The sequence below is a fragment of the Zosterops lateralis genome (assembly GCF_965231275.1).
Source record: "Zosterops lateralis genome assembly, chromosome: 4".
NCBI classification, from domain to species: domain Eukaryota; kingdom Metazoa; phylum Chordata; class Aves; order Passeriformes; family Zosteropidae; genus Zosterops; species Zosterops lateralis.
In genome coordinates, this window is record NC_139765.1 from 44,460,964 (window position 1) to 44,473,828 (window position 12,865).

Sequence of the window (12,865 nt, forward strand, 5' to 3'; positions counted from 1 at the left end):
CTCCAGTAAAAAGGATTCAACCTTCTACATAATATTGACCCATTTGACAGAGAGGTCTCTCCTTGGCTGAAGAGGAGCATGTAGATATCAGAAAATATGCATCAGGACTTCACAGCAAGGACGATCCTTGGTGCCAGTGGGAGCTGTAAGCTGTACTCCATCCCCTCTGGGCATCAAAACAGACTACATAATTGCAACAAGAAAACAGCAAGCACGGGGGGTGTGCAGGACTTACTCCATTGCCCATGATACAAGAGGAGAGTGAAGAAATTGTGTTAATGCTAAAAAATTCAATCAGCACTAATGTTTGTAATTGCAGCATAGCCTTAGCATTGTAGTTTGCAAAAACCTCACACAAACAGCCAGTGAAAGACAGTACCTTTCATACATCACAGAGGTGTCAAAAATGAAACACAGTAGACAGAACTACGATATATTAATAGATTGATTAAGTAATTATTAATTAAGTGGTCAGAATTTTAATTCCATGTGAAAGAACTCAAGTGTAATGTGTATTGAGAGGCTATTCAGTGTAGAAATACTGGGCAAAAGATTCAGAACGAACAAATTACAAAGACGGAAGGAAATATGAGTAGTTTAAGACATAGTGTGGTGCACGAATAGGTTAACAGTAGGAAGAGAAACAGGCAGAACCAGAAATAAAAAGATATTTGGGAATCACTCAGAATATCCCAGAATACTGACACACAGAAATAAGAATAGATAAAGACAGTCTTTTTTAAGCATCTACAGTTTGAAGTTAATGACAAGGAATGAGTTAGAAAAAAAGAAATTTAAGAGGAAAAAGTTGATTTCTGAGGCAACAGTTAGAGACAGCATCATTCAGTGGTTAGATTTCTGAGCTTTTAATACAAACCCCACATTACAGCTGAATTCTCAGTATCCTCCTTATTATCTCTTCTTGTCAAATAACTGGATGTTTGTAATAATTGTTAGTAATTCCGATTTCATTTTTGTAATACAAGGGTTTATTCCAGTGAGTGCTAAACAGTCTTCAATAACCCAACAGGGCAGCACTATGTAGTGCTAGAATGGCTTAGAGGTCTCACTACACCTTATTTTCAGCTCTGAATATCTATACATTTCCAAAGGAGAAAGAAGGTGTAGAGTTGGCCAGACATGAAGCCAGAGATATGACCTCACAGAGGAATAGTCAAACTGCATTGGATCTACCAACTAACATAAGATAATCTTGTCAATAGGTTAAATCAATAAAAATAGTAGGTTAGCAAAGCATGAACAAACATGACCAGTCTGCCCTTGGTCACACCAATGAGAATTTACATGGAAATCACCACAGGACAGGAAAGTCAGGGGAAATCAATGAACCAAAGCTTTCTGTGGCCACAGATCAGCTTAGTCATATGTTTGCCTTCAATTGCCTGAGAAAGATTAAGGCTGTTTTGTATCAGTAACAGAACACAAAAAAGGCTGTCTTTCAGGAACACACATATGCACAAATGATTTTATCTATAAATGCCCGATATCCTTTGAAATGAGTCTTGAAATTTAGATAACTTAAACAACATTTCTTCTTAGCAATTCTCCTAACTTCAAGGCAAAATTTAAAGTTCTGGAGGATGCCCTGACATACTTGTTTTCATTACTGTCCATACAATCCTTGATTTCCTACTGCTGTTGCATGTGGATTCTTGCTGGTTTATTTGTGTTATGGTGTAATTTATTCATTGCTGCATGAACATCTGACTTCATGGGAAGTTCTTTTAATGTTTCATCAGGAAAGCCTTGACACTCTGGAAGTATTCCTTTACCTTCTTTAATTCCCAAGGTATGTTTAACAGTAAACCATTACATGTTTTAACTCTGCTGGATTGTGGGACAACTTCTGGCATATCCATACCCCCTATAAAAGTGTCCTGGGTCGCAAAAACTTAATACCTTGCATGTAAATATATAAATCTGAGTCACCCTATAATTCCTTTTATTACCAGTGCAGGCCTTTTTCTCTTCATTGACTACTAAGACAACCCAGAAAAATGAGCTTAGAGTAAAATATCAAAATCTGTAGCTGTCCAAATGTAAATCTTACCAATTTTGAGACCAAAACACTACATGGTCACACAAATCCTACCTTCATTCTCTAGGTCAAGTGTTGACCTAAGTAAAGCACAGTGTAAAGCCATACAGGTATAAAACCTGTTCCTCGTCTGCCATGGATATTTTGGAGGTCTATGAAATATAAAAAGAAGTCCATGCAAAATGTGTCTGCAGTCTGAAAATTATGGTCCTGCCTAATAGAGCACTAAGTGCTGTAACTTGAGCTGTTCCTTGCACTAGTGCTGGACCTTTGTGAGTGACATCAGTCTAATCATGCCTACATCATTTGTCCTTGTTCTGATAAGGCTCCTGTCAGGACTCTGCCCATTATGAAGTAGATCATATTGTCTAATAACTTTACTTAGCTTGTTTCTTTACAATAAAATTGGGGTGTTGGGTGGTAAAGCTAATTTTGTATAGTCATGTGATGAGCCAAAAAAATTTAAGCAAAGAATCTGTCCAAGTTAAAAGAAAGGGAATACATGCCTTGATTTTCCACAACCACACATTAGTATGAACTTCACCCCTCTGGTGCAGTTATACAAGCTATATACAAGTTACAAAAGAAATAAAAAGCAGAAGAGAAGACAGGTCAGAAATGAGCCCAGAACAAACCATCATAGAAAAAAAATGTTGTCTGGGTTCACACAGAGCTAAAGCCAGAGGAAAGGGAAACACAGTCCAGGGCATTCTTCACTTGGAAGTATCTCCAGTGCGCATACATTTCATTGCAATTTTCCAAAGAAGAAATTATTCAGCATCTTTGCAGATGCAGATGCCTTTTAAAATGCTGTCATGAATGGGGATAGAGAAAATAATTTCCTTTAAAGATTTGAGGAGAGCAGGGATGAGATGACTAAAAAACTGAGAGCAGGGTCTTGTCTCAGCTCCATCATCAATTCCCTTTTTTCTTGTCCCTTTTCCTTTGTTTCAGCTCTCTATTGTAAAACAGGGGCACATTAGCATACGTATCTCCATGAGTTCCTATAAAGATCAATCCCTAGTGTCTGCAAAATGCAAAACCTTCATTATTACTGCCAGTGTAGGAGGCAGTGATTTCTTTTGTGATTTGGAGAAGCATAGTACAGTAAGAATTTGCAAAAATAGCTTTTTAATGGAGGTTTTAAAAGTACTTAGAAAAGTTTAAGTGAAACTCGACAATCTCTTTATCCATTAAAAAAGTACTTCAAGTTCCCACTTCAAGTAATGTAAAATAACAATAAAAAGAGACCAAGAAGAGATTAGACTCATCTTATGAGTGCTTTCTATAAAATGAAGTTTTATAATGAATTTTAATTCAAATCCATGGAAACTTTTTTAATATCTCAGTTTTTAAGAAGCAATTGTATATTTTAAGTCTGATAGAAACAGCATAATTGCACCCAAATTGGACTTTGGTTTTGACAGCAAAGAGTTTTTGGAATGCAACCTATCTGATTTTTTTCTGTCAAAACTGGGTCTGAACATAAGGAATTTTCATTCTTTCTTGAGCACAATCACAAGTATGGATATAAAAGAAAATACTTTCTGGCTAGAGTATCATAAACCTAAGTTTGACAGTTTCTAAGATTTCTCCATACATGCATGACAGAGTTAGTGATTTCACTTACAATTCAGGATTCCTTGATCAATTCAATTCAGTGTTCACAGGAGGGTTGTTAAGAGAAGACTTCTCACACCATATTACAATTCATATATTATGCAGTACTACACAGGAAAATTAACCCTGTGCTGTATTTACCCAAGCACTTGCTTAATTGCTCTGCTGATATATTGTGGGTTGAGTTGACCTATGATAACATGGAATACAGTTTTTAAGGTATTGTAGCTGTTTTGAGAATAATCTTTAAATTTTAGGCATAATGCAACACAAAATTAGTAATATTCTGGTAACGAGTGTTTAGGCCATTACTTTCTGGACATATTCTAAATACATTTTCTCTACAAAACAGAGAGAAAGTTTCTCAGCGGAACACCCACCCATCAAAATTATGCAATTTAAGGCCAGCAATAGTGTCTTCCTTAATTTACCAGTTTTAACCTTGCTCTTCCTTGTACAGAAGAATGGATTATGTACAACATTCTCAACATTATTTTAGGCAACATTGCTGTGATACGTTTTCTCACAATGAAACATCCTTTTATTTTTTTACCCTTCAACAGTGTCTAATAGTTCATCCCACAGATCCTGAAGGAATTCAGAATTAAAGAAATGTATTGCTGTGTACCACTGCCATCTGCTGCTAATCTCTCCCCGTGGGTTCAGAAGGTCTTCACTATATATTTAATCCAGTAAAGATCCAGCTGAATGCGCATGGTCAGTCCAATACTCTTTTCATAATACGTTTAAATGTATTATGAAACGTATTCTCCCCATTTTATCATAGAGCTCCTTATTGCACATCTTAGCTGAGGCAATTGTTTCAATTTCAGTTTCAGAAAGAAAACTGTTTTCTTCCCCCAGTCAGTGAAAAAGGTTTGTGCTGCAATCTCATCCAGAACCATACTGTTCCAGAGAAGAAGTGTCCATCTTAGAGACTCCAACAGTTTACACATTTGCCATCTGTACTCAAAGATCTTCAGTAAGAACATGTTATTTCTAGAGTCCCATTTCTCCAGCACTTCTGACACCCACTCATTCACACCATTTCTAAGGAGTACATCATGTCAGAATGCAGAATTGCTGCATAGTTACTTTAATTTATATGCTACTCTGACTTCAGTTTCTAAATACATGTAACCAGGATATATCAAGATCTGCATAAATATCATCAAGGAGCAAATACCATTCCACATGAAAAAGAGCAAAGGAGAGTATGACAACACGGAAGAGAAAATAGAGACCCTCCAGTCTTGTTTATAGCTGTATGGCTGCTTGAAGCTACAATGCAAATCAGTCAAACAAGATTTGACTTGCAGGAAGATATGTCCTCTCCTTACAGCTTGTCTTTTGACTTCTACGATATTTGGAGAACGGAATTTCTCTTATTGATATTTGCTATGACCCTTCCTGTGTTTTTAGATGGGATTCAGACTACAAGAAAAATGTGTACAAGGTCACAAAAAGAGGTGTGTGAGTTCATAAGCATTGAAATAATAATAAAAAATAGTTGGGGAAATGTCACACCTATTTGAAAGAACTCCTACTATGTTTACTTGTCCTTGGAAGATGTCAGTAGCTGCTTTGGAGAAACACTTGGAGATATTTTGGGGTCCTACATTTGGGTTTGCATTTCTTACTCTTGAGCTGTGAGGTAGAGCTGGCTGTGGCCTTGTTCAAAAAAAATCCTGAGGCCTTTACTGTTAGACATACTAAGCATATGTTTTAGAGCCCAGGAAATGGCTACCAACAAAGGCAACTGCTGTAACAAGTTGAAGGAACTCACTGGCTGGGAAACAGACAGGGATGAAGTAACACCTCCGGCCATGCCTGGTCAGAACTGAAATGACAAAGTAACAAGGGAATACAAAAAAAGATCAAGCATGAAAAGGCAGATAATTATAATCTAGAGCATATGAACAGATGGCAACACCATCAATCAATGAATAAATAATAGTGCAATCTGACTTGATGGGATGATTGGATGAACTCAAATGACACCAGGCATACTCCTTATATAACTAAGTGGCAGTCATGAAGCAGAGCAGGATATGAGCACATTCATGCCCCAGAAAGTGGAAAAAACAAAATTAGCAGGTCTCATATGACTGGATATATTTGAACTGCCATTTTGCTGATGAATTTACTTGTGGTTATCACCTGGAAATAGAACCACTAGCTACAGAATGTTTCTGCAACTGGACCAGTCCTTAAGAAAAGGAATGAAAACCAAAACAATATACGCAGGTGAACAAAAAGGGCAACTGGCTTTTGTATGCCTCTCTGAACAGAAAGAAACATATTGCCACTGATAATGTTATTAGTCACATTTCTGTGCAACCCTGGCAAGTGAGTTTAGGAACAGGTGTCATTCATTTTGCTCCTTCCAGTTCATGTTTCTTCATTCAATTTCATTTCCACTACTCAAGAACAGCAGAGTTGTTTGCTGTACGGCGCTTCAGATGCTGCTGCAAATTCAATTACATTTTTATTTTGTCATTTGATATGCCAGTGGAATAGAAACAATCAAGAAGATTGACACTGATCATAATCTAAATTGTCATGCCCAATCCTTGACAGAGGAATGAGTTAAAGAAGGTGCCAGTCATACAAGACTCCGGACTCTCCAAACTACCTTTTAATGTGCATCAAAATAGATTCTCCACTGCTTGCAAATAAACCTATACCCTATTCTTTGCTAAACAGAATTTCCTGGATAGAAGAATTACTTTCCAAGAACCATGTAAATTCAAGAGTGAACATTTTTGGCTATTATTTTAATCTAAAAGTTAAACACAAAATCCTGGAAACTTCATTGTTCTTAATGATGTAGTTAGGTTTTATTTCAACATAAATTGTATACTGGTGCCCTTTCCTTTACTAAACTAAACTTCATTTATAGACACATTATTATTTCATTTTCTATGTATTTTCACTGCAATGATTTAGTGTGTCTGCTATTTTCAGCAATATGATAGTATTTCCAGCATCAATGTTGCTCACTTTGTGTGAACATGCCCTAGCAACTCATACACATTTTGAGATTAAATAAAATGAAGAGGTAAATAATTATAGTTTCCTCAGAGTGCTAATGAACTCTTCATTACTCTTGGATGTTTACATAGATAGTTACATTTCAGCAAAAGATGATGAGAATAATATTCTCTCTTAATGGACCCAAGGAAAGCACTTCGAAATCATTGAATAGCTTGCTCTCCTACTCTACAAATAATTGTTGTTTGTCATGATCACAGAGGCAACAGTCAAATGCAAATATCTCCAAATACTTTTAAAACTCTTTCTAAGAGATTGCAACCATTAAAAATATTTTAATGGCAATAAGTAGACATCTATTCTTATCAAAAAATTAATAAAGAAGAAAGTACACAAAGTGTATTCTACAGGTACCAGTTATCTACCAGACACTAACATGATCAAGTGATGGGTTTATTAACATGTAATGCATGGGCTTTGTTACTTCATCCTACACTGTACAGTGTATTAGATCATTATGCCTGTATTTTAAAAAGAAACATCAGAACAGCATTTATAAAGTCAAAATGAACTACCATGTGAGAATATATTTGGGGCAGTTGAGTACTTCTGTCCTAAACTACCGCAATTAGATTGCATCCACTGTCTGTACAGCAGGGAATGAAAAAAAGGTGTTTCTCAGCAAGACTACCAAGAGGGGGTCAGATTCAAACAATTATGTTAGCAGACACACGTCTCTGTGTTCAAAATTATGACTCAAAAATTCCATCTAATTATGAAAATATTGAAAACTTGTCAAGTGCTACCCTGTTCTATGGGCCTGAGAGATTTTAGCCTGCTAGCAGCTGCTAACTTTTTCTTAAAGAAAAATTTCTCAATAAAGTTTCTTTTCAAAACAATCTTAGCAAACAACTATCCTTTCTCAAAACAATCTTTCTCCAGGTGGTGTTTTACTGTTTCTCTAGATAACCAATGGGATTAGTGAAGTGTCGTTCCTATTCACCATCATGTTAAGTCTGTATCAGAACACCTTATAAAAAGTATTAAGAATTAGAAAATAAAGCCTTCTTTTTCTATGCTCTTTGCCTTCTGAAATATTTGGAGTCTTTCTTTCATGTCCTACAGCGACACTGTTCAGCCAAAGAAATGCATAGACTACATAAGATTTCAGGAAAGAGATGTTATGTATCTATGGTTGATGTTCTCTGAAACATGGAATTCAGGCCCACACTCAGAATATAGGTCTCACTACAAGCAGGGACATTTCTGTCTTTGAGATAACAACAACAGCTGTGTTCAGGCTCTGCTGAACATTCTGCTATATGCAAGAACATACAAAACAAAATACTCACAGCTTAATTTTTTTTCACCTGAAAAATAATAAGGCCATAAGACAAAGACATTTTGAGGGAAAAGGACAGAGAAAAGTAATGATGAGGAAAGATGAACATGAGAAAATAAGCTCATTGCCTTTCACTGATAAGGCAGATGAAGATGGCTCCATACTCTTTTACAAATTCACAGCACCTGAGCTGTGACTTTGTCTTTCCTGCAAAAGCATTTTCAGGACCAGCCAACATTGTTAGAATATGTCTTTAATGGCAGAGGGAATATCAGAGACCACAGAAGGAGTGCTAAGTGGCTGGGTCTGTAAACAACAGGAATGGAGATATTTCAGAACAGAATTACTGAATGAGGTCACAAAACTCATGGATAAAGGAGATGTGTTTGAAATAGGCAAAGCTGAATTTTCTAATAGGCTTTTGAAAAATTCCTCGTCACAGGCTTCTATGGAAACTCAACACTCAGAGCTTTAGGGAAGGTTTTTATGTTGATAAATAACTGATTAAAAGACAGGGAACAGAAGGTAAGTAGGTTAGCCAGAAGCTCTAGCAATGGAGGGAGGTCATTAGCAGAGTTCCACAGGGATTTTTGCAGGGGATGCAGTTATTCGTCATATTCCTAAGCAACCTGGGAAAATGGATGAGCAGTGAGAGGAGAAAGCTTTATAATGATATTAACTTATTCACACTGAAAAGGATGATGGCTTGCTGGATGTGAAGAATTAGGAAAGGTGCTTATGGAAGAAAGTCCCTAGGCAATAAAATGGCAGATGAAATTCTTCGTAGTCGAATGCAAAGTGGTGCAAAAAGAGCAAAACAACTCTAAGATCAAGAGTCATTATATACACAAAATTGTAGGCATTTCAAGGGAGCATTAGAGGGCCTACCACATACTATTGGCTTGTTCTTACTCTCCTGGTTGGCTTCTGCTTATAGTCACAGTTGGAGGTAGGATACTAGTCTGGATGGTGGAAGAACTGAGCTTTTTTACAAATGTATCCTGAGATCTAATATGGTGTATGTGACAGAAAAAAAAAAAAATCTGGTTTAGGACTCTACAGATTTACTGTGTCCTTGCATGGCAGTAACCATTATCTTAAACCTGTCAAGTGTTGATGTTAATAGCATTAAGAATCCCAAAGAAGGTTTCAGCCCTTTAGAGTATTCTTTATACATCAGCCACAGACCCCCTTGTCTTACACTGGGACTGCCCAGGTAAGACATGTTAATCATATAAAATGGGAAAATACAGAAAGTTTCTTCACCAGAGGATGGAGAAAAAAATGTTTAACAGAGGAATGTGAATGAAAAAAAACAAACAAACAAACAAACAAACAAAAAAAAAACCCACCACAGACAAAATCTATTTCTCTCACAACCAGCAAAACCAGAACACAAAATGGTGTGAGGTTTTACCCTGGAATTATAAGGCTGCTAAACTGGAGCTTTTACAGCTAATGCTGAAAATCTCAGAGAACAGAAAATCATTCTTGCATAAGATCAGACAATCTTTATCATGGGGAGGAGCATTCCACCAAAAGTTGTATTTCAGAATCTCACCTAATGAAGAGACTCTTCCCTAAAAGACTTCACAGAAGCCCAGGCAACTTCTGCATAGGGGAGTTATCATCCAGTTCCACTAATGAGGAAAGGGAGGTGTAGATTCACTACTCAGTACTAACCTTTCGAAATCCCAATACTACATCCAGACAAGAAGTCTTAGGCAAAAGGTCTCTACCTCCATATCCATCCATCCATCCATCCAAGTGGATACAATGTGTCTTGGTCAGTACTGGATCAGCAGGGCAACAGGGATCTCTCACTCTGCCATCCAGACTGTGCTGGAAGTACTACTTCCTAACTTCCTAATTATTCATCTGCTAAGATGATGAAATAGAAATAGTCCAGACATCTTCACTGTCCCACACAAGGGAGAAGTCAAACTGAAATCAAGCAAAGGTGTCAAAAAGAACAGACAATTGCTACAATGATTCAATTCACACTCCTTGTGTCAAGAACTGTGCTAAAGCACACTGATGAGAAAATTCCTGGCTTCTCTCTTTAAAAAGAATATGCTGGTATGTATGCAGTAAACACTAGTTTGATAAATGATATACTAAACCATCCCTAGAGTTTATCATTGTTTCTGATAACAGGAGCGGGCAGAGTCTCTGCTGCTCAGTGATCTCTCAAATGTTCCCAGTTCTCTCTAGCAAATAACATGGGAAAAGAGAATCCCAACTAAATTACCATTCAGAAAGAAGGTAAGTAGGACTAGAATCCCTTGTCAGGAGGATCAGCCTGGTTTATTCATAGAGATCAGTACCAGACACTGGCTGAAGACAACTGCTTCAGCTTCTGATAATCCTAGCAACAATGTGTAAGGTACAACAAACTTCTAAACTTCTACTGTTTAGACTCTTACACACGTTTGTAGGGTTTGTAGACAGCAGTATGTCTTAAATGCAAATGGCAATGGCAGTTGGTAAGCAAAGCTCTCCATGTGGTACGAGAATAGCCCACATCTCAGGGCCAATCTTTGTCAAGTCCAAAAAGGCATCACCAAAAGGCAAGACCAGTTTTGACAGTCTGAAAGCCAACACTGCTCTGCTCTCTGTGTCACTCTTCAGTGCCACCCATTCCTGTAGCTATCCTCTGAGCATGCCTTTCCCTACATACTGAGGACTGTGACCCTCACAAAAACACAGCTGCAGCAGGTTGTCTTCACAGAGAGGCCACTCTAATCATTAATGATTCTGCCCTCGAATCAGCTCCTTCCTCAGCTTGCTTGCACTCTTCCAGAAGGCAGCCATAATTGCTAGTTTATAAGCTTGTCTGGGTGGAATCCAGCCTTTCTTACAAGGTGTCCTACTGTGCAAAAATCAGTGATGTCTGCTTCAAAAGCATTTTCCGTAAGGACAAGACACATTTTATGGGAGCAGGAGGGCATGTCAAAGCAGGTACAAGACTGCAAGATATACTTCCATGGCTTCAAAGAGGGAAAAGTGCAGAGAGACAGTCAGTGTGCTGAACTCATTTCCTTCTTCACAGATTTCAGAATATCTAACACTTACTACAGATTTCAGCAAAGGTGTTTATTAATAGTAGACACTCCTGTCCAGAGCTACAAAGAAGAAGGTTCCATGCACCCATAGCATGGCCCCGTTCTCATTATACACAATGGAAATAATATTGCTGATTTTATTAGAAATTGTGTCAGATCGTGTCACCAAACTGGTCAGTAAGCTAGGAAGTGAGGAAATCTTACTTCTGCCTTTTCAATCCAAAACAGACAGTGATCCAAAATATATTTTCCCATTTTGATCACTTTCCTGATTTAATAAGCCACTCCTCACTGTCCTGGGATAATAGTATTGTTTATTGATTACCCATTTTTAAAATGGAATCCCATCTATTTTATTTCTGCTTATTCCCAAATTAAATCTTATTTCAATTAAATAGGAAATAAGATCCTAATTTATCATTCAAACAGAGTGAAGTGAAGGCTACATCTTTCATTTTTTTCTTCTGCCTTGGAGTCTATGGATGGACAGTTTCTTTAAAAAGACTTCTCAAACATTAGAAAATACAAAGGCTGCTGTGAATGGGAAGATGTGCAAAGGTTCCTTTACAGGTTTGTTTTTTCTTTTTTGTTCTGAAACAGGATAGGAAAATTTTACAAAATATAATATCACAGAAGACTCAAATCACTTTGACATCAATTCCATGCTGGGCTTTATAAGTAGAAGGCAAAGCAAATTCAAATATAAAACCCACAGCAATTTCTGTTCATATAGAATAAGATAGATAGCTTAAGTTGGGTGCCATAGGAGGTGATTTGCACCAACATACATGCTCATGCACCAGCATACACGTCCCCTTTTACTAAAACAGGTAGAGACCTGAAATTGTAATTTTTTCTGATGTTCCCAGGCTTAGCTGCCCTTGAGTACTGTCATTTCCATTGCCTGGTTGATATACTTTGCCTAGAGATTTGTGTTGCAGAGGCAGTATCACTATTCTCTTTCACTCTGAAGACCCAGACATGAATCACTACATCTCTTAATCCTCCTCATGCAATCGAAGTGTGTCCTAAAACACATTGACTCTCCAATCCAATGTTCTCTACTCTTCCTGAAAGCTAATAGAACCAGACTAATTTAAACAAAAAGTCCCCTCTAATCACACCATTTCTGCAGTTTCTCCCAGTCTCCTCCCTCCCATTGTTCAGTGATAACCCCATCTGCCACCGGAATCTGCTGTGGCACAATTCAATTGTCCAATTGTAACTCCACTGCTGAAGAGAGCTGAGATGGCTTTGAGTGCCCAGGAAATGATCAGGATTCTCATGCCTTTTGAATCAACCATTTTCATGTTTTATACAGTGCTGCATATAACAGTTGGTGTTTTTTTTTAAGGAAACGAGAAAAGAGGGACTGAAAAAAACCCACTTTTACCTAATGTAGTACTGGAGCCCTAAGTTGCATATGTACGATGTACATGATCTCTCTCAATTCAGCTTAGCTTATGCATCATCTCTTTGATAGTGGAATAAAGATGTGGAATCGCATGAGAAAAATCAAGCTAAAGGTATTCAGAAGTACCCATGAACTTTCTCACCAATTCAGAAGAAGTCCACATTAATTGTCAATATTAGTCAAGGCACTAATTCTGTGATGTCCTTACTGTAAAGCATATACAAGTTATTTTCTCTGTACTTGCTTTTCATGGCCACCATTTCACAGAGTACAGTTTGTCTTGGACAAACCTCAGACACATACTGAAAAACATTCTGAAAAAATCCTTGATGCCTTTTTTCCCCCCTTCTGTCTGTTGTACAGTATGTTCC

At 37.4% G+C, this 12,865-nt stretch overlaps 1 protein-coding gene across 3 annotated transcripts in view; it reads right to left on the reverse strand.

Moving 5' to 3' along the window:
* Positions 1 to 12,865, reverse strand: part of TMEM117 (transmembrane protein 117) — a 181,516-nt gene that overhangs the window by 91,727 nt on the left and 76,924 nt on the right. The window lies entirely within an intron of this gene.